Raw genomic sequence first — 23,907 nt, 5'->3', positions numbered from 1 at the left:
TCTGCATCAAATACCAGAGGCAGTCACATGAACTTCCCCCGGCTACCATGCGGCCACGTACATGGGTCGATCGCTGCAACCTTAAAACCTCCTGCTCTCTAGAGTACCATCGCTCTCAAAGGTGACTGGTACGGGCATGTGCTCCGTGTCAAGCCCCTACTGGCTTTCGGCGTTTTAATAGTATACCCTTATCTCTTGCAGCAGCCCGGCCGGCCACACCCACGCTCCCGATCCCCCAATTTCGGGACCAAGACCGGCGCTGCGCTGCGCTGAGCCGGTCGCGCCAGCCAGCCAGCCAGCCTAGCTGTAGTTAGTGGGAGTGGGAGTGGAGTGGGGCGCCGCGGCCAGCGATGCCGGCCTCGCTGCAGCCAGAGCGAGCACGAGGCCGAGGCCGGCGCGAGGGGAGGAACCCTAGAGTGTCCCTGCTGGTGCTCTGGCCCACCTCCACCTCGATCGACCCCCTTGGCCTATAAATCTGCACGGCCGGTACACAGCACTGACCTCCTCTCCTCCTCGATCGATCGATCTTTCGGTCTTTCCAAGCCTAAACTAACGCCCGTTTCTTTCGCATGGGCCCGTCGTCTTGGCCGTGGTGGTTGCGCCGTGCCGGAGGGGTGATGGTATGCGGTGGGGGCGTTGGGAGTGAAGCGCGGCGAGCGGGGTGGCGCCGGCCGGCCGGGCGCGCGCGCGGTGACAGAAGAGAGTGAGCACACGGCCGGGCGGGACGGCACCCGCCGGATGGTGCCGTCGCGGCCGCGTGCTCACTGCTCTATCTGTCACCAGCTGCTTCTTCGGGTTTCCGTCGACCCCCGGCCGGCCCGCCTCCGCCGTTCGTGCCCAGCCCTCTCGCTCTCGCTGCATGCCCAGCGCGCGGACCACACGGCTTCCAGCTGTACCATTTCTTTCACATCTTACAGGCGAATGAATGAGCGATAGTACTGTTTAATTTCATCCCATTATCGATCCATCTAGTTTGATATCTTGAAAATGTCATCCATATGCGTGTGATTTTGAGTCATTTTCTGTTTGATTCGAGTAGGTAGGTAGCGCATGTACTAGCTGATGGTTTTCCCTCCCATGCCTCGTACGACGCCGTTCGTTCATCTTTCCCGAGGAGCCTGCCCTATTCCACCTTTTCTGCTCCCCTTTCTTGGGAAGGAGATGCATATTCATTGCGCCATTGATGGATCTCGGAGCACGAGCATCGATCACGACGCAGGAATCTACTCCTCCTCCAAGGTAGCAGTACAGTAGTAAATTTTAACCAGATCTGTTCACTGCTCGCACCCCCTCCGCTTACATCCATCTTCCTCTTGCTCTTCCAGGACAGGTACAGTTAACAAACAGTTCAACGAAGCACCAGCGCCCAGAGTTCACATGCAAACTGCTTCAGTCAGACAGGAGCTCTAGCATGGGTTTAATTTGATCTGACGGTGGATGCATGGATAGCACACCACGGCCACACAGATCTGCTGCTGCTGCCATTTTCCACTACCATCAGGTCAGTACTTATCTTGTGCTGTCTGCTGTCCTTTCTGTTCTTCAGAATTACTATTGCACATCGCTAGCTGGGTGGTATTCAAAGTATGAGTAATGATGCAACGATACGTTGTCCCCTAGCTGTGGCTCCACAAATGTAGGATACACTGTTGTGTTACTGTTCCATTGATGGCGCTCGTACATGCACGCTATCGTCACAATCCCTCGCCCCACCTTGCATGTTTGACCCGAGCTTGGGCCGGCATGGCTCCTGTGCACTGGGAGAAATTTCAACAGACTGTTCCTGGTGGATCATATAATCTTGCAGAGGGAGAGTTGCAGCTGCAAAAGAATGTTTTTTTTTGTTGAGCAAAAGTTTTCGGTTTATAAGATTTAATAAGATTAAATAGCTAGGCGAGTTGGCTGCTTCTAGCAATTGATCTGCTTGCAAATTAAGTTATTATGTTATTGTTTCATCTGTTGGTAAACGTTATAGGTGTGGAGAAGTTTCCTGTGCAAATCTATGTATAGCACACACAAGCTCACCACGTACCAGCTGGTTTTTCATACTCCTATATAGCTCATTTCTAGGTTGAAATGCCGAAGCCCCCATTTCGAAATATAAGACTCATTAGACAAGGTTTTCACGAATAATTATCTCATTAATATGCAATTATTGGTGTGATACTCATTTCGAAAATTATGATCATAAGTAAATGCTAATTTTGAAAACGGATCCACAGTGACATTAGATTCATGTCAAATAAACCAAGTATATATTAACATAGCATTTGTGTGTGTGTGTGCGCGTGTGTGGGCGCGCGCACGCGTGTGTGTCAGAGCCTCCTCATAATGAAACAACAATATGATTTATATTTTGAAATTGATAATGTAATCAGCCAGCTGTTCATCGTTTTCCTTTCGAAATGAAGAGATAGATTTGGTATGATGAGTATCTAAGTTTGAGCTTACTAAGTTGCAATATTTCATGCTTTATGTTTATGTGGCTAGAAAGTGGCGTGGGTCTTTAGACTGCTGCCCTACATCATGCCTAGTTAACAAATGATGAAAGTTTTCAAAAAACATGCTCCGCGCCAGTATTATAGTTATCATTTTGCAGTAAATATGTAACTGCACTTGGTATATATATCCATCTGCCCCTGGAAATTTTTGGAAGTAGCCAGATCACACCTTACATATGCAAAATCTGAGATCCTCTGCAGGTTCTTGTCCTCCATTAGTCTTTTGTTATCATCAAATTATCATTGGCCCATGAATCTTGCATGCATGCATGGGAGGGGTACTGGTCTATATATAACTTTTTCCATGGCATTCGTCTCGGACCCTGGTTATTTGTTACTTCATGTCAATACGAATCACTTTGCTGCATCTCTAGTGAAGTAATCCACCACTGTCAACTGTATTGTATTAAGTTATAGTGCCCTATCTTAATTATAAAATTCAACCTTGCAAAAACACTAGCGTCATAAGATAAATTTCCACAGTGATTTTGATCCCCCACCGTATTGCTCATCATCAATTAGTATATGATAATCCGAGGAGATATCTTTTACACCAAAGCGTGTTATAAACTCTGGTTAGATGAATACATGAGCTTAGCTGGGGCAATTGAGGGTTAAATATTGAATAAGTAAACTAGGGGAATTACATATATTCGACTTAAAAGGTGACTGGAAGCTCAAACCAATTACAACACTACATCCTCGTGCATTGCCACTAGGTTGCATTGGTGTCTCTGCATGGTTAACAATTACTACCAGTCTGCAGTTGTTTTACCCATGTATGGAGTCTATTTATGCTAAATCCATTTTGCAGTATGGCTTCAATAAATATGCTTCCACTTAACTACTATGTGTATCCACGTTCCAAATTTGATATAAATGAGAGCATTTGAAAAGCCACCACTCTTCATTTTTAACATTATTGTTGTGCGTGCAGTTTTAACAAATTACTGTTCTAAGCTATACATATAATATCCAGCTTTAGAGCCTCTTATTGTCGCATTGTGTTAACCTGTGTTTTTATTTGAATTTTCACCGGGGAGGAGGGGAAAGCCCCTCAAGCACCTGAATATATTCAATCGAATTTGCCTAGAAGCCTCATGGCTCCATACAAGATAGGTTTAAGTGAACAAGAGTACATGGAGAAAAACAAGAGAAGAGACATAATCGAAAATACAAACGCACACACAAACACACACACACACACATATAGCCGAACCTCCGGAACACCTGCCGAGGAAAGGGCACAGAAGAAGGCCTTTCGATGATCCGACCGCCATCACAAAACTCATTAGCACAACCAGCAAGGAGGAGGACCTCAACATACATCTTCATCTGACCAAGCAAGAAGAAGAGCTTGAACGTTGGCCATCTAGTCGCCACCCAACAACACCCCGCGAGGTAGAGGTGTCATATGGGAACGAGGTGATCCATTGAGTAGGATAACGCCCCCGCTAACTAGTAAAAGAATTAATACTGCTAGCTTTTATACATTTTCTCAGAAGATTTGAGTGGCACATGATGTATATTGTAGGCTAGGTGCATGCACGAATAAGCTATGTGTTGGATACACCCATACATGTGATCACAGAAAGGAATCAAGGGCATTGCATTGTTAGCAATCTACAATTTGAAGTAAATCCACAGGAGACAATAAACTGTATGTTGAGTAACACTACAATTAAATATTGGCTCCTACGCATGTTGATAAAATTGAAGTATTCAAGTACAATAACGGCTAGCTGCACATAGTGTTAGACAAAATAGTATAATTCATATGTCAAGTAGTTATCAAACTTCATAATTTAATCAACATGAATGTGTGTGTATATATAGGTGGTAAAAATGGAAAATGGAAATTCAAGTAGTGCATGATATTTCTTTCTTTACACTTTTTTTGCGTCTTCATACATATGTGCATAGCCTTAATCACCTCTATGTGGACACATTGACATGTTCTAGCCAAATAGGGGATCTTGGCATCTACTTTTGTTTGAATGAAATGGTTGCATCTATTGTACATGATTAGTCTTGTGATCAGAAATAAACCTTTTGTGTGGAGATAATATTGTCTTCCTGACAATTGGCAGAATTTTTAGGGAAAGTGACATTGAATCTATAAATTTCTCTTTTCTACATATTTTTTTGATCTGGTAAAAATAAAATTTACTACTATATGAGCCATATGTATTGTAGAAGCAATGGTTTATCCAAACTTCAAAAATAATAATCTATTTTTTATCCGTTTGTGAGAAAGTTTGAAAAGAGCCAAGAGACTTGAATTTTGGACTTCAGCACTAAGAATTTTATGAATTGTACACATGAATATGGAGAGTAATATTTATACACACCCACCATAAAGTTTGATTAAATATATTGGGCGGCTGATGGAATTAGTGTTTTTCATATTATTATTTTGAAAGGTCGAGATTTTCATATTGGTATAGAAATGGGGTAAATTGTTCTTTCTTTCTTCATTGTTGATCTTTATGTCCAAATTATTGGCTCAAATTTTTGTAAATGAATAGTAGAACAACTACGACTGCACATGAAAGGGTATATTTCCATGGCCAGGTGAGGACTAGATGCATGCTTGTAAATTTCAAAATAAGATTATTATTTTTTGATAGCTTCGAAATAAGATTAATTAATATCAAACAAGAATTTGTTGGATATAACAGGAAAATCAATTAATAAGAATTGAACGTGACACTACTATATATAAAAAGTAGTTGCAAGTCTTCTCATTACAAAACAAATGTTTGTGTGCAACACCACGACTCGTAAGGCCTTGTTTGGTACTAGTGTTTTTGAAGAGATTGGTGGGGATAATCCCCCAAGGGATTGGGTGAAACCCCAACCTTCACCCAATCCCTTCAAATCCCCATTTATCCCCAATACACTAGTTAGGGGTAGTGTATTGGGTATTGAGAAAAATGCACTATAATTTGGGGATTTGAGGGGAAATGTATGGATGAAGTATGTTAAATACACTAAAATCAAATGGTGTTATGGGATGTGTGTGGATTGAGGGGTTTGACCGGAATAATTCCCACAAATTCCCTAAAATACACTAGTACAAGGCCTAAGAGGGGTCCACATTCCAACGTCAGCTCGATCGGTTTCCATGCATTTTCTTGCCAATTCTGAGGGTAGATGGTGCTCCCGCACAACCGCAAAAAAAAAAAAAAAAAAAAAAAACTCTGCATAGAAATTGCAAGTCTTCTCATTACAAAACAAATGTTCTGTACTAAGACATGTAATAAATTTTCTTATTAACCGGCACAAAGTTTCAAGATATTTTTTTTGAGAATAAAGTTTCAAGACTTGATGGTATATATTAAAGAAGCAGGGTTGAGCTAAGACATATGATTAAACTTATCTGATGTATTGTTAGTGGTAGATTACCTTCCTAGAGTGTAGTAAATTACCTTTAAAAAGACCGCTGCCTATGTGTGGGAGATTGGGATATAGTTTTTCATAGAACCCTGGTATACACACAGCACTACACACACGATTTCTGTATGACACTGAAGATCAAACCATCCGACGGCAGCAGCACCACTCCACCGTTTGATACGAGTGTCAGCTGCTGCATTTCGTGTGTGTAGTTTCGTGTGCGCATCAGTTTCGTTTTTCGTATGTTATAGCACACGAATTCTTATTTGAAGACGACGAACTATGTATGTGTGCATAGCGTCCGATGCCATAGGCCGAGTGATCAATGATCAAAGCGAAGACAACATTTTTGGAGCTGCGGCTGATCCTTGATCAGTGTCATGCGTGTACATTTAGGCTCCAATGGAGAAAGCAAGTCAAATGCACTCATTCTCAACGCATACTTACCCCGCAAAAAAACATACTTGGCTGTTATTCACTACTACATACTCCCTTTGTAAACTAATACTCCCTTTGTTGCTAAATACTGTATATCTTTTTAAATATTTTATTACAGATTACATACGGAGCAAATAAGTAAACCTGCGTTCTAAAATATGTATATACATCCGTATGTAGTTTAAAGTAAAATTTTAGAAAGACTTATATTTAGGAAAAGAGAAAGTATAAGACTTTTTAAATCACCTAATCGCTTACAAACAATTAAACCCCTTCATGACGGTTTAACGCCCATTAGTGATTAAATGTCGGGAAGAGTCACACTCACACTGATGGGTTGAGGTCAACGGAGAGTTGTTAGCATTGGCTGGTAGGGGTTTCTACCCTTCAATGGTGATTGTATCATATTTTTTTCTCAGGAATATGACATGGAAAGGCGTATCATTTTCATAGAAGAAAGGCAAAGAAGCCGGTTACAACCTCACCCCTTACAGCGTACAACGCTAGATCGGCTCTAGCTGGCCAAGCAAAAAAGCACTACTCCTCGCTATCCCCTACGAGCACTGGCGGTTGAGCGCCCATGATCGATAAACGGTCATCTCAGATTAGTCTGGCTCTAACCCGGCTGAGGTTTGGGCGGTAGTGCTCGCCTCGCCGGTAGAAAAGGTTCCGGGGCCTCACGGCTTCAAGGGGCAGTTCTACAGATCATGCTGGGATATAATTAAGGAGGAAGTGATGTATGTCTTTCGCCGATTTCATAGTTTATCCGGAGCCAATTTTGCAAAAGATCAACTCAGCTTTCGTCGCACTGCTACCAAAGAAAGATGGTGCCGAATCAGTGGGGGGGGGGGTCTTAGGCCCATCAGTTTGATCAACTCTATGGCAAAACTTATCACCAAGGTGTTGTCCATGCGTTTGGCTGAGATGATAGGTTTGATCATTTCGCCGGCCCAAAGTGCATTCCTCAAATCGAGATGCCTGCAAGAGAATTATCTGTATGTTCGGAACTCGGTTCGCTCACTCCACCGGAGAAGGAAGCCAACACTTCTAAGCAAGCTTGCTATTGCCTGAGCTTTTGACTCGGTATCTTGGGAATTCATTTTGGAACTGGTGCAACACTTGGGTTTTAGCTCTCGCTGGAGAGATTGGATAACTCTGCTGCTGAGATCGACCTCCTCCTCCTTTCTGTTGAATGGCTGAAAGTGCATGTAGTTCCCATGTGTGGTTTTGGTAATTGATGACAATCCTAATGTACAAGATGTGATCTATGTGGAGTTCATTGAGGATCTCAAACATTCTCATGCTTTGGCCTATGGTTTGAATCATGATGGATCAAGAACTTGAGAGAATAACTAAAGAGAAGAATCCTACATATGTCTTGAAAATAGGATCATGATGAGCTCATATGTTGTATCATGAAGACAAGAAAGCTCTAGCCAATATGAGATTCATGGAGAAACTTGATATGGTCATGGTGAATTGAGATATTGGTAAATCATTTCTTAAAGCAATGAAGCCTAACAAGAAATCAATAGGGCCTTCAAGACATCAAGATTAATCATGGATCAAAGATAAATGTTGACCAAGATGAAGATCAAAGAGTGAACTCAAAGTTGGTCATCACACAAGCGCAAATGATGTACCACATGGGATCTTGTGGTATGGTAAGTAATTGTCAATTGCACTTTGTGTACTAACCCATACTATGTGATGCCTATGTCTATGATGGTTAGGTAATTCTCATGGGCTTGCATCAAGAGAGAGATTCCAAGTGTCCATGAGAGGATGACATCAAGTGTTCATGATCATGTTTGACAAGGGCAAGTTCAAGATAACCATTCCTAAGGATTACATGCTTGAAGCTTGTGGATGTTCACATGATGGACAAGTGAAGATGAATACAAAGCAAGGCTTTCCACATTGTGTATGGGAGAGCTACTTGAAGACTTCATCAATGTCTTGCCTTCAGCTTGAGCTAAGAAGAAACAATAACATCAAGCTCAAGTGAAAGGCTTGACTCAAAGGTATTAGTTCCTTTGACGTTAGTGGTGTGGAGTGATGATCAGCGAATAAACATATACACTCAAGAATGGATTATCGGTAGCTATCTAGTGTAGCTCTTTTGTGATTCTTGAGTTTTAAGGATCCCGCACTATTAAGAGGGGATCACTTGGTCTCGCAAGAAACTTGATCAAAATTCTAGGCAATTCCCCTTTCTCTATCTTCCTCTTGTTGGTCTGCTCTTGTCCGGTCGTCCGGTGGTTCTCGGACGTCCGAACACCGATGATGGACGTCCTCCGGAAATCCGGAGCCAGCCAACAGATTCAAAACCTCGGACTTCCGGCTCCTCCGGTCGTCCGAGGACCGGACGTCCGGGTATGATAGGAAATCCGTTGCCACTCAACAGATTCAAATTGTCGGACTTCCGACCATTTCCAGATGACTGTGCCCGAGATGACCGATGCCTTTCGAAGATCTGGATGTTGTTCACCCTTTCACCAGATGTTGTGCTGACCTAATACCTTCTATATCTCCGGACAACCGACGTCCTCCGGACTCCGTATGTTGATCACCTCTCCACCAAATACTGTGATAACCTAATATCTTCTACATCTTCGGACGACAGACCACTGTCGGACGTTCGACCCCTCGTGGTTGTCCGGACGTCCGGCAAGTGCACAACAAAAGTGGCTACAACGACCACTTTTCTACCACCACTATATATAGTCTTCTCCCACCTCGAGTGGGAGTTGTCTAACACAGTTGAAACATTCCATGAACATCTTTCTCTCTCACTCCCATTTGCTTACACCAAATCTTAGATCCCAAGAGCATCAGTGAGTTCCTTTGATTGTTGGTCCAATCAAAAGATAGATCGTCTCCCTCTCCTCCTCTCAACCAAAGCTATTTGTGATTTGAGCAAGTTTTGAGCAGTTCCCGTGATCTTGTTACTCTTGGAGGCTGGAGGCTCCTAGGTGGTAGGAGTTCTTTGGAGAGGAATCAAACATGTGTGATTTTCCCCCAGAAAGTTTATGAGGGTTTGGAGGCAACCTCAAAGACCTACCACTAGTGGTTGAGAAACACCTTCATGGTGTTGTCTCAAGGAGAATAGGGTGAGCCTTCGTGGCATTGGTGTGCCTTCGTGGTAACATACACCTCTTTAACGGTGACTAGCTTCCCTCCAAGGAAGTGAACATCGGGATGCATCCTCGTCTCCGTGACTTCGGTTATCCCTAACCCTAACTCCTTACTTGTGGTTTACTTTGGTTACTTGAGCGTAGATTCACTACATATTGTTGTCCTTATTATATTGTGTTGGCTATTTCCATGTAAAGATTAATTATTTAGGCCTACACTTTATATCCCGCAATTCATACTTGCTACTATTGATATATCTTGTGTTCAGTGTGATTTGCTAACTTGTGGCGTACACTTACATATCTTGTGATATTGCTCAAGTAAGTTTGTGTAACTTACTTGTGCTTGTGAGTAATATTGTTGTGTTCATCTTAGTAGAACAAGTTGTTGGGGCACGTAGTTGTGCCTATTTAGGATTTGTGCTTGAAAAGTATCCTCTTAGTTTATTTTCTCATTAGTATAAAACCAAATCCGTAGAAGTTTTTAAAATGCCTATTCACCCCCCTCTAGGCGACATCGTGGTCCTTTCAATTGGTATCAGAGCAAGGTCTCTCCTTATTAGGCTTCACCGTCTAGAGAGTATCGATGTCGACTAATAGATTAGTGCACAATGACACTTTTTTATCTTGATGGCACAAATTATCACTTGTGGAGAATTTGTATGATTTATCACCTTCGGGCCATGGCCCAAATGCTTTACGAATTGTTCTTGTAGGGATTTCTTTTGCAAAGGATGATCCATCTCCATCTATAGATGACATGTATCTTGATTGTGTTGCCTCCCTTGTCATTCATCAAACTATAAGCCCTGAAGTGTTTAAGTCAATCTCTACTTGCAAGTCGGCTCATGAAGTTTGGACCAAACTCGAAGACATATATGGTGGGTCCAATCTTGATGAAGACAATATTATGTTGAAGGAGGTGTTGCACGGGCTCTCCACATTGTTCTATCATGAAGAGCCCTCCATTGCTTCCACCTTCGATTGCTTGCACACTTCAACATCTTCCACTCCACCAACATGTGGCGTGCCACAAGCTAATGACATGGTGAGTGAAGAAATATCTTGTGATGATGGTGTTAAACTCATTATTAATGAACTTGCTTGTGTTGATCCGAGTGTTGTATCATCTATGGACATGGGCATATCTAGCACCACATATACTGGAAAATGTTGTGTTCGTAGTCCATGCATATCACCTAAGGATTCCTTGACAAATGTTTGTGATGATATGCTTGCTCTCCCGTGTTTCCATGATCAAAATGCTTTGGTTTCCTCTAGTTGTCCTACGACTAACCATTTAGAGGAAATCAAGAAAAATGAGGCACTCTTGATTGATAAAGAACCTTATTCTCCAAAAGAATCATCACCAACTCCCTTTGTTCACATGTGCCTCATGGCAAGAGGTAATGATAAGGTATCATCTTCTCTTAGTGATAGCGATGATATTTGTAATGAGGATGATGATGATGGCTTGACTGAAAATCTCTATGAGATTGGTAAAATTCTTCATAGAGCTAAAAAATAACGCTTACAAAGGTTTCAAGATGTTCTTGCTTACTTTGAAAAACGTAATGATTTATTTAATTACGAGCAAGCTAAAAGTGAACAACTTGAACATGAACTTGATAAAGCTCATCAAACATGTAGAGACTTAAGATCTTCAAAAGGAGAGATTGAAATTGCTCATGGTAAACTTAAAGAGGATTTTGAGCTCCTTCTCCTTGAATGCAATAATGTCAAGGGAGAGCTCATCAAAATCTATAAGATTTATGAGGAGCTTCAATCTACTCATGAGAAGTCTCTAATTGCTACTCACTCCTCTCATATTGTTGATAATACTTGTGCATCTAACTCTACCTCATTTGAAGCATCAACCTTGAAGGAGAATGTTGAGTTATGTGCTCAACTTGATTTGCTAACCAGCAATTATGGGAAATTGGAAGAAAGTCATGAAAACCTCTCAAGCACTCATGAGGATCTTCTAATCTCTCATAATGAGCTAAAGTTAGCACTTGAGACTATGGCCATCAAGATAAAATCTTGTGAGTCTCATGTGAACATTAGCACATCTACTATAAATGTTTTATTGCCATGTGCTAATCCTTTCAATTCATCCATCTCTCATATTATTACCAATCATGATGAATTTGTCGCATTGTCTTGTTGGTCTAACCATGAAGTTTCTACTTCCACTAGTCCTCTTGTTTCTAGTTTTGAAACTAACCATGTAGAAGAAATTAATGAGCTTAAGGCCCAAGTCACTAGTTTGAAGAAAGACTTGGAAAAGTGTGATGATGGACATAGTTATCACTACAATAAGAAAAAGTCCAAGAACAAGAAAAGGGGACAAGACCAAGCCACGAACAAGTACAACATTTCTTGCTTTAAGTGCAAAAAGGTTGGGCATCACGTGAGATCTTGTCCATTGAAGATAAGGGTTTATAAAGATATGCTACATGGGAAGAGGCCTCAAGCTCAATCTCGAGCTCAACCTCATGTTTTAGAACGACCACTATGCATGATGAAACATGGTATTTCTTCCCAAGTTGAGAAAGTAAAGAAGAAGAAGAGAAAGGGGAGTACATGTTGCTATATGTGTCGAAAGAAGGGGCACATAGCTTCAACATTCCCCACTGGTAACATCTATAAGCCTCCAATTATCAATGACCATTATTCACTTAGGAAGGATATTTTTGGCAATGTGTTTGACAACTATGTTAGTGCTCAAAGTGGTTCGGAAGTGAATAAGATTATTTGGGTTGCCAAGCCTATTGTTACTAACTTCTTAGGACCCAACTTGGTTGGGGACCATCAATCTCAGACTTCATAGGTCTATGGAGGGCATTGAAGACTTGGCTAGTTCATGAAGAAAAATTATTTTCAGCATTTATTATGGTTCATGCCAAGTCAAGAATATTACCATCATATTTGTCATTACAATGCCTCTCCTAGCACTAACTTGTATATATTGTCTACATTGAAAGTTACTAGCCCCTCCCATGTTTAGGTTTGGTACCTAGCATGTGTTTTGATATGTTGTGCCTCCTAGTATGCTTGATTTGTGTTGTCTAGCATGTGTAGGTTGTCATGTATGTCATATAGTTGTGTGTGTAGTCTTGATCCTTACTTGTATATTGGTTGCACCATTATTTGGCTCTTTTGAGATATTAATGGATCATCACATTATGGGGAAGTGTTATGCTCTACGCACATCACTAACCTAAAATGTGTATATATTGGACACCTCCTAGTATTTATAGTGCAAGATTATACAGTTACTTTGTGGTATGTTAAGTTCATTTGAAGTTCCAGTTCTCATCCATTGATCATCTTTAGTTGGATTTCGATTGCCCCTTGTGGAAAATACATGGATCATCACATTATGGGGGAGTGATATGCTTTGTGCATATCACAATTCTTGGTAATATAAACATTTGATGAATACCACTCATAATCTATTATTGAGATTATTTTATATCTTTGTGGCTTGCCAGGCTCAACACGTCTCTATTTGCATAATAGTTATTTTAGGGTTTAATTCCTTAGATGTGTGTGAGCATGACATTCTATTGCAGGTTTATTCATGGTTTAGCTTCTAGATCATACTTAAAAGAAGGGTATATATGATGCAAGCCTTTCCAATTGTTTCTTTACATGATGATCTAGCTAATTGGCGTGTTAATAATATGGTATATAAGCATTGTGCTTATTGCTAAACTCTCATATCATGTTTGTGTGAGTATAAATGACCTTGTGCTTATTTGGAACCTATCTCCGAATGATAATTCTAAATACAATTGTGTTCTCTTACACATGGTATTCCTTGTATGGTAGAGTTTCATGGTCATTATTATATCGGCTTTGCTTCTAGTAGCATTTTATAACTAGTCGAGAAATTCATTTGTCTCCCGGTAATTTCCCATGCTTTTGTTTGAGTTCATATTACTAGTTTTATGGTATTGTGGGAGTTATTATCTTATTACCTGTACTATATTATATCTACTTAGGTGAGATATGCATGTAAGAATATGTTCAACGCATATCTTATATGCTCATGTGTTTTGCTTGGTTCATCTGTTGAACTTGGTGTGCTATCATATGTTGATTTGTCACTTTCATTTATTTTGGACAACATGAATGATTGGTGAGGTTATTGGAAGTATTAACAATTATGTGTTCATTTGTCCAATTTGTATCTTTGTGGATTTTGGTAGGCTTGTGTAGGCATATTTACTATGTGTAAATTCTCATGCCTTGTTTACTTCATTTTTGATCCAATATATATATGATAAATCCGTCATATCCTTTAAAGCTAAGATGTGCATGAAATTGAAATTCATATCTACATGCACATAATTGAGTGGTTTTTGCCCTATATATTGTAGTTAGACTAACTACTTCGGACCCAATAAATTTGGGTACCATATTGTACTTAAAAGTGATCTAGGTACATTGGAGAATCATTGTTATCCTGGCTTATTCATAAAGAAGGTGGTGTCACCACGAGGGAATTAGACCCAATAGTATATCACTCAGTCCTTACTACTCCATACCAATGCTTTCTCGGTAACAAGTATTTACTTCATGCATGTATATAAGTAGAGACAGCCTTGTGTAGGTTGCATCATTGCATGTAATAGTACTTATTCTATTTATGGTTTCCTGCATGTTCTTGAAAACACTCTATTGCAGTGGTTAGACAATTGAGTAGAATCATCGAATGGGGATCTACAAAATCATATCCATGGTTCATTTATCCCAAGACATGCCAAATAAGCAATTCATTGCATATCAATTCCTAAGTTGTTCTCTCATGTGCAATTTTTATGAAAATTCGAAAAAACTATAATTGCTCGTAGTATTTGGCATCTTCTTAGGAATTAATGGTTATACAAATGAGATCAATTTGTGCCATGTGCCTTGCTCTTATGTTAGGATAACATGTGTATGATTATGGTTTCACTTGTGCATATCATGTTCTTATCAATTGTGACTATTTTATGTATGCAAGTTTCGTTGTGGATACATAGACTACTATTGTCCACTTAGAAATTGGTTCACATAAGTAAGTTCCCATCTTTCTGATATCACTTAATCCTTGCGGGTCACTTCGGTCCTTCCTTATTGATTCATTGGTGGTATCGGTAGGAGGTTGTGAAGTGAGTGCTTGTATGTTTTGCATATAATCTTATACACACATGCGTTTGGATGTATTTTGGACCCATACTTATCATAATGATCGATTTGGATATTCACATTATATCTTGTCCAAAATATGTTGTTTGTATTTTTGAATGTTTCACTCACATGTCGAATGCTTATTTTCATATAACATCTATTGCAATCACTAGATCCCGAGCTCCTCAAATTTCATGTCATTAAATATGTGCATTTCATTTCACTAACATCTTGTAATACGCATACTATAAGGAGGAACTCATTGTCTTCGAGATTAGTCCCATTTTGGCATTTGTTGCCAATGGGGGAGAAGCTTAGAGGATTTAAGATAATCTAAAAGTGCCTATGGCTTATTATTTATTGCATGAATGAATATATATATATATAGAGAAAACTCCACCTATTTTATGACAACCAATATATGCAAGCAAATTCATATTTCGTTCACACATGCATATATTGTGGGGGAGCTTGCTCTATATATTATGTAGTATTTTGATGTTAGTACACCGAGTGTGATAAACTCAAGTATCTTTGTGAAACTTGACGCTATCAAAACCATCCCAAGTATTCAATATATCCTTGGGTAAATTGCATACTTGTGCTAAAATTCATTATATAAATCCTCTTGTTGAGATTGTCATCAACTCCCAAAATGGGGGAGATTGAAAGTGCATGTAGTCCCCATGTGTTCTGTTGGTAATTGATGACAATCCTAATGGACTAATGTTTGCATTGAGTTATACATTTGAAGGAATGTTCTATTTGCAATACATGAATAATATTGGATGAGTTGAAGTATGTTTGTTCCATGAATATGCAAGAAGGAGCTTGAATGAATTCTAAATGAATGTCATATACATATTGTTATGCATGCATCAAGGACGAGCTCAATGATTGAATCAAATATGATACGATCAAGATGAATTCCATGTGATGAACAAGATGTGATCTATGTGGAGCTCAGTGAGATCTCAAACATTCTCATGCTTTGGCCTATGGTTTGAATCATGATGGATCAAGATCTTGAGAGAATAATTAAAGAGAAGAATCATACATATGTCTTCAAAATAGGATCATGATGAGCTCATATGTTGTATCATGAAGACAAGAAAGTTATAGCCAATATGAGATTCATGGAGAAACTTGATATGGTCATGATGAATTGAGATATTAGTAATCATTTCTTAAAGAAATGACGCCTAACAAGAAATCAATAGGGCCTTCAAGACATCAAGATTAATCATGGATCAAAGATAAATGTTGACCGATATGAAGATCAAAGAGTGAACTCAAAGTTGGTCATCACAGAGGCGCAAATGATGTACCACATGGGATCTTGTGGTATGGTAAGTAATTGTCAATTGCACTTTGTGTACTAACCCATACTATGTGCTGCCTATGTCTACGATGGTTAGGTAATTCTCATGGGCTCGCATCAAGAGAGAGATTCCAAGTGTCCATGAGAGGATGACATCAAGTGTTCATGATCATGTTTGACAAGGGCAAGTTCAAGTTAACCATTCCTAAGGATAACATGCTTGAAGCTTGTGGATGTTCACATGATGGACAAGTGAAGATGAATACAAAGCAAGGCTTTCCACATTGTGTATGGGAGAGCTACTTGAAGATTTCATCAATGTCTTCCCTTCAGCTTGAGCCAAGAAGAATAAATAACATCAAGCTCAAGTGAAAGGCTTGACTCAAAGGTATTAGTTCCTTTGACGTTAGTGGTGTGGAGTAATGATCGGCGACTAAACATATACACTCAAGAATGGATTATCGGTAGCTATGTAGTGTAGCTCTTTTATGATTCTTGAGTTTTAGGGATCCCGCACTATTAAGAGGGGATCACTGGGTCTCGCAAGAAACTTGCTCAAAAATCTAGGCAATTCATTTTTCTCTATCTTCCTGTTGTTGGCCTGCTCTTGTCCGGTCATCCGGTGGTTCTCGGACATCCGAACGTAGGATGACGGACGTCCTGTGGAAATCCGGAGCCAGCCAACATATTCAAACCCTCGGACTTCCGTCTCATCCGGTCGTCCGAGGACCGGACGTCCGGGTATGATAGGAAATCCGTTGCCACTCAACAGATTCAAATTGTCGGACTTCCGACCATTTGCGGACGACCGATGCCTTTCGGACATACGGATGTTGTTCACCCTTTCACCAGATGTTGTGCTCACCTAATACATTCTGTATCTTCGGACGGACAACGTCCTCCGGACTCCGTATGCTGATCACCTCTCCACCAAATACTGTGATAACCTGCTATCTTCTGCATCTTCGGACGACCGACCATTGTCGGACTCCGACCCCTCGTGGCTGTCCGGACGACCGTAAACTGTCGGACGTTCGACAAGTGCACATCGTAAGTGGCTCCAACGGACAGTTTTCTACCACCACTATATATAGTCTTCTCCTACCTCGAGTGGGAGTTGTCTAACACAACTAAAACATTCCATCAACATCTTTCTCTCTCACTCCCATTTGCTTACACCAAACCTTAGATCCCAAAAGCATATGTGAGTTCCTTTGAGTGTTCGTCCAATCAAAAGATAGATCATCTCCCTCTCCTCCTCTCAACCAAAGCTATTTGTGATTTGAGCAAGTTTTGAGCAGTTCCCGTGATCTTATTACTCTTGGAGGTTGGAGACTCCTAAGCGGTAGGAGTTCTTCCGAGAGGAATCAAACCTGTGTGATTTCCCCCGGAAAGTTTGTGAGGGTTTGGAGGCCACCTCAAAGGCCTACCACTAGTGGTTGAGAAACGCCTTCGTGGTGTTGTATCAAGGAGAATAGGGTGAGCCTTCGTGGCGTTGGTGTGCCTTCGTGGTAACATCCACCTCTCTAACGGTGACTAGCTTCCCTCAAAGGAAGTGAACATCGGGATACATCCTCGTCTCCGTGAATTCAGTTATCCCTAACCCTAACTCCTTACTTATGGTTTACTTTGGTTACTTGAGCATACATTCACTACATATTGTTGTCCTTATTATATTGTGTTGGCTATTTCTGTGTACAGATTAATTATTTAGGCTTACACTTTATATCCTGTAATTCATACTTGCTACTATTGATATATCTTGTGTTCAGTGTGATTTGCTAACTTGGGTCATACACTTACATATCTTGTATTGTTCAAGTAAGTTTATGTAACTTACTTGTGCTTGTGAGTAATCTTGTTGTGTTCATCTTAGTAGAACAAGTTGTTGGTGCACGTAGTTGAGCCTAGTATATTTAGGATTTGTACTTGAAAAGTATCCTCTTAGTTTATTTCCTCATTAGGATAAAGCCAAATCCGTAGAAATTTTTAAAACGCCTATTCACCCCCCCCCCCTCTAAGCGGCATCGTTGTCCTTCCAGTGGCGAGCCTGGAGCGCCTCTGATTCATCAACGTGGTCCCCGCCAGGGGGGGCCCTATCTCCACTACTGTTTATCCTGGCTGTCGATGTCCTACACTGCCTCTTAGCCAAAGCTGCTGAGGATGGCATTCTTGCGCCACTGCCAGGATGAGAACTCAAGCTGCGCACCGGCTTGTATGCTGATGATGCCGTGATTTTCACTAATCCTACTTGGGAAGAAGTCGATAAACTGTTGGACATCATTTCCCGATTCAGAGATGCCTATGGTTTGCACCTCAACATCAACAAATGTACTGTCACACCCATCAGATGCGATGACATCTACATTTAGGACGTGGTGCAAAACTTCGGTTGGCAGTTAACTAAATTCCCCATCAAGTACTTGGGATTGCCAATAAGCCTTGGGAGAGCAAGACTTGTGCGCTTTCAGTTCATCTTGGATGGAATCGGAGCTCGCCTTGTTGGTTGGAAAGGCCGGCTAATGACAATCGCAGGAAGAAGAGTGCTAGTGAGATGCGTACTTTCAGCCATCCCAACTTTTGCCATTCAAGTGTTGTGGCCTCCCAAGCGATTGCTCAAAGAAATCGACAAGGTGCGCCAAAAGTTCCTTTGGGCACAAGAGGAGGACTTCACTAGTGGTAATTGCAAGGTTGCTTGGAAGAACATATGTACGCCGATAGACAATGGAGGTCTAGGGGTACACGACCTGCAGAACATCTCCAGCGCTTTGCGCCTCAGATGGATGTGGCTAGCTTGGCAAAGTGAAGATCGCCCATGGAAGGGATCAGAGCTACCATGTGATGAAATGGACAGAGCCCTCTTCGATAGTGCAACCACGGTCATCCTAGGGAATGGCAAACCGGCCTCCTTCTGGCAGTCACCATGGCTCACCTCACCGAGCCTTGCAACTCTATTCCCAGACCTATTCAAGCACTCGAGAGGAAAGAACAGATGCGTGGCAGATGCGCTCACAAATGACACATGGATTCAAGACCTAAGGCATCATGCAAATAATGATTTAGCACAAAATTTTCTCATTCTATGGAGAGATCTACGGGAAGCAAACGTGATGCTGCAACACCAGACATAAGACAAGATAATTTGGCGCATGCATAGCTCCGGAATCTATAATGCAAAATCTGCTTATAGTGCTCCGTTCACTAATCTACCAAAGACACGCGACAAACAATTGATATGGAAAACATGGGCTCCTGGAAAGATCAAAGTATTCTTCTAGTTATTGTTACGAGATCGTCTCTGGTGCAATGACAGATTACAACGTAGAGATTGGGCACATGGATATTTCCACCCCATGTGTACGAGAAACCTGGAGACATCAGTTCATCTCTTCTAGGAGTGTCCGGTGTCAAAGGAAATCTCACAACGCATTTCAGCATGGCCGGGTTGCGGAAAGCTTACACTTCTCAACTCAACTATCGACTACACCACCCCGTGTGCTCAACGGGTGCGCAACCTCCTTTAGCAGGCAAGACCCAACCTTAGGGACAAGCTCAAGACAATGATCTTCCTGGTTACATGGCACATCTAGACAGAACGCAACAATCGCACCTTTAGGCATACAACAAACGAGATCACCAATGTGATTGCAACTGTTAGGACAGATATGAACTGCTGGAAGCTAGCTGGGGTGAAATGCCTTGAGGCACCACTAGGAGACCCGGGCTAGTTGTAGAAGTGTTTCGATTCGGGGTGTGCATGCCCAACTCCTGTAACCCACCCTCATCAATTGATCATGAACACATTTGCCGCCTTCTCCCTGCTTAATATGTGAATGCCGGTGGTACACCGGTTCTTTTGGAAAAACATTGCTCACTTTCTTGTCTTATGGCTTCTGTGATGGCACACATGGAAGGTCTGGCTCCATCGAATACGATGTTGTTGTGACGAGTCCATGTGCACCAGAATACAAGAATCATCCGTGTTGTTGTACCGGGACAAGGTTGGTCCACCATTTAATGATCTCCGCCGTCGCACCGGGCACGCATGAAGTGAGGCGCCACCATCCCAGAATCTTGAACCATGATGCACGAGTGACCGCAAAGTTTAGAAGAAGGTGTTGTAGGGCCTCGAGCTCTTGATCACAGAGTGGGCAGTGTGGAGGGTGTTGCAAGCGATCAGCACTCCAACATCGGTTATTTGCCACCAACCATGAGAAGAATTTGGTGTAAGGAGGTGTCCGATATTGCCAAATCTACTCCATCGTCGGGGTGGCGAATAGGGCCTCTTTGAATCAAACTAATTCTATAGAATTTCTGGAGGATTAAAATTATTAGGACTTTTTTCTACGTTGATCCTTTGATTCATAGGATTGGATCCCATAGATTTTTTTTCCTAGAGAATCTTCTGTACTATGTTTGATAGAAAATATAGCATCCACTCCAACCTATTTGTACAATTACTTTTTTTCTGTGACATCAAATACTCATTGCTAATCCTATAAGATTCAAGTGGGCATGCCACTCCAACCCTATACTTTTCCAATTCCTATGTTTTCAAAATCCAATGAATCATATAGGCCCTAATCCCACCTCGAATGCACCATAGATAGAGCATGAAGAGTACACACATGTCGGTTCCTAGTTTCACCGAAAAGTTGGTGCCCGTCTGAAGATATGTGCTTAAAACAGTGCCCCAAATATGTAGGAACTTGTCAATTTCTGCGGGAGAGAGATTGGTGCTCATGTCTCTCAACCAAGCTCCTTGCACTGCTTCTTGCATAATATGATTGAACGGCCTGGGTATTGATCTAGGCAGGAAGGTGGGGGAAGCAATCAGTGAATCTGCATGGACGAGTCCATCTATCTATCTAGAAGCGGGAGGTAGCCCCAAATCGAACCACACCTGGATTAGCCGAGTCGAACGAGGCCCGCGTCTCCCATGGGACTTGTATGTCAAATTCTGCCAATGAATTTGAAGGATCCGTATTTGCAAGCCACAACCACCTTACTCACAGAGCCATGTTTGGTCGTCGCTGGTTTGGAAGACCAAGACCTCCAGTCCGTTTCGGCGAGCAGACCTTGTCCAACGTGATTAATCAAGGGCCTCCACTAATTTGTTTCTTTCCTTTCCATAGAAATGGACGAAGAAAATTCGTGAAATCCTTAATAATCTTAGGCCTTCTTTGGTTCATAGGATAGGATTATCACAGAAATAGGAAATTTGTAGGAAATGAGATGACATGTATCTCAAATCCTATGAGTAGGATTAGGAAAAAATATGTCATTTGGTTAACACTCCAATTACACTACAAGGGTTTTTTTCATTGAGTCTAGACTCATGTTTATTTTCATTTAAAATGTGGATGATAGGAACCAATCCTATGTAGGAATATGACTTAATTCCTATGAACCAAATATTCCTACAATAACCCTATCATATAGAATTCATGTGAAATTCCTCCAAACAAAAGGAGACCTTAGATGGGACGTCCAGCGCCATCATGACATGGATTCACATGGTCATAGGAGCTATTTTAACAAGCACGATCCAACCATCCTTATGCATCAAAGATGGCATATGCAACAGTTAGGCGTGGCGGAGAGCGAGAGGTGCGCATGTTGAGATGGATGTGTGGCCACACAAGGAAGGACCGGGTCCGGAATGATGATAGGATAGAGTTAGGGGTAGCACCGATTGAAGGGAAGCTTGTCCAACATCGTGTGGGATGGTTTGGGCATATTCAACGCAGGCCTCCAAAAGCTCGAGTGCGTAACGGATGACTAAAGTGTGTTTATGTCAGAAGAGGTCGGGGTAGACCCAACTTGATATGGATGAAGTCCGTTAAGAGACATCTGAAGGACTTGAGTATCACCAAAGAACTAGCCATGGAACAAAAAGATTTGATTGCAAGATCTAAAGATATACCTTCAAGCGCTAACCTCCCCAGAAACGGCGCCAGAAAAGAGCTTGATGTCTACTACGCAACCTTCTCCTTGTAGACGTTGTTGGGCCTCCAAGCGCAGTGGTTTGTAGGACAGTAGCAATTTTCCCTCAAGTGGGTGACCTAAGGTTTATCAATCCGTGGGAGGCATAGGATGAAGATGGTCTCTCTCAAGCAACCCTGCAACCAAATAACAAAGTGTCTCTTGTGTCCCCAACACACCCAATACAATGGTAAATTGTATAGGTGCACTAGTTCGGCGAAGAGATGGTGAAACAAGTGCAATATGGATGGTAGATATAGGTTTTTGTAATCTGAAATTACAAAAACAGCAAGGTAACAAATGGTAAAAGTGAGCACGAACGGTATTGCAATGCGTGGAAACAAGGCCTAGGGTTCATACTTTCACTAGTGAAGTTCTCTCAACAATGATAACATAATTGGATCATATAACTAGCCCTCAACATGCAACAAAGAGTCACTCCAAAGTCACTAATAGCGGGGAACAAACGAAGAGATTAATGTCGGGTACGAAACCACCACAAAGTTATTCTTTCTGATCGATCTATTCAAGAGTCCGTAGTAAAATAGCACGAAGCTATTCTTTCCGTTCGATCCATCATAGAGTTCGTACTAGAATAACACCTTAAGATACATATCAACCAAGACCCTAATGTCACCTAGATACTCCATTGTCACCTCAAGTATCCGTGGGCATGATTATACGATATGCATCACACAATCTCAGAATCATCTATTCAACCAACACATAGAACTTCAAAGAGTGCCCCAAAGTTTTTACCAGAGAGTCAAAACGTGTGCCAAACCATGTGCATAGGTTCCTAATGTCACGAACCTGCAAGTTGATCACCAAAACATACATCGAGTACTCACATGAATCCACATGTGCCAACCCATATGCATAGGTTCCCAATTGTCACAAACCCGCAACTTGATCACAGCAGATAGACACGTGCAAGACATACATCAAGTGTTCTCAAAGACTCAATCCGATAAGATAACTCCAAAGGGGAAACTCAATTCATTACAAGAGGGAGAGGGGGAAGAACATCATAAGATCCAACTATAGTAGCAAAGCCCATGGTACATCGAGATCAAGACATCTCAAGAACACGAGAGAGAGAGAGATCAAACACATAGCTACTGGTACATACCCTCAGCCCCGAGGGAGAACTACTCCCTCCTCGTCATGGAGATCGCCGGGATGATGAAGATGGCCACCGGAGATGGATTCCCCCTCCGGCAGGGTGCCGGAACGGGCTCCAAATTGGTTTTCGGTGGCTACAAAGGCTTGCGGCGGCGAAACTCCCAATCTAGGTTTCTTTTGGGGGGTTTCTGAATTTATAGGAATTTATGGCGGTGGAATTACGTCGGTTGGGCCCACGAGGAGGTCACAAGCCTGCCCTGCGCCACCTAGGGGGGTGGTGGCGGCGTCAGGGCTTGTGACTCCCTCGTGGCTCTTCTGGCCTTCTTCCAAAGCTTCGGGGGTCTCTTTTGGTCCAAAACAATCATCGTAAAGTTTCATTCCATTTGGACTTCGTCTGAAAATGGGCCAAAAACATGGAAAAACAGAAACTGGCACTTGGCACTAAGTTAATAGGTTAGTCCCAAAAAAGATATAAAATAGCATATTCATGCATATAAAACATCCAAAGTTGACAAGATAATAGCATGGAACCATCAAAAATTATAGATACGTTGGATACGTATCAGGGTGCACAACATATTCTCCGTCACGCTCGATAACACTCTGGCCGGACACACTTTTCTGGGTCATGCCCGGCCTCGGAATATCGACACATCGCAGCCCCACCTAAGCTCAGCAGAGAGGCCAGCCCGCCGGTCAAACTCCTAAGCACAAAGGGTTCATGGGCCCAACTGCCCTCCGCACTCCTGCACGATGCGTGGGTGGCCGATGTCAGTCCTAGCACCCCTTAATACAAGAGTGATGCATCTTGGAACCACTC

General features: G+C 41.8%; 1 long non-coding RNA gene across 1 annotated transcript; it reads left to right on the top strand.

Moving 5' to 3' along the window:
• Positions 1 to 111: 111 nt before the first annotated feature.
• LOC123427151 lies at positions 112 to 4,174 on the top strand. Its single transcript, XR_006622368.1, has 2 exons — positions 112 to 1,239; positions 1,326 to 4,174. It is a non-coding gene; the product is annotated as an uncharacterized LOC123427151 (long non-coding RNA).
• Positions 4,175 to 23,907: the final 19,733 nt, after the last annotated feature.

The sequence above is a fragment of the Hordeum vulgare genome, chromosome 2H (assembly GCF_904849725.1).
Source record: "Hordeum vulgare subsp. vulgare chromosome 2H, MorexV3_pseudomolecules_assembly, whole genome shotgun sequence".
Taxonomy (NCBI): Eukaryota; Viridiplantae; Streptophyta; class Magnoliopsida; order Poales; family Poaceae; genus Hordeum; species Hordeum vulgare.
The sequence above is the reverse complement of the archived record's forward strand: the minus strand, read 5'-3'. Positions and strand labels throughout refer to the sequence as shown.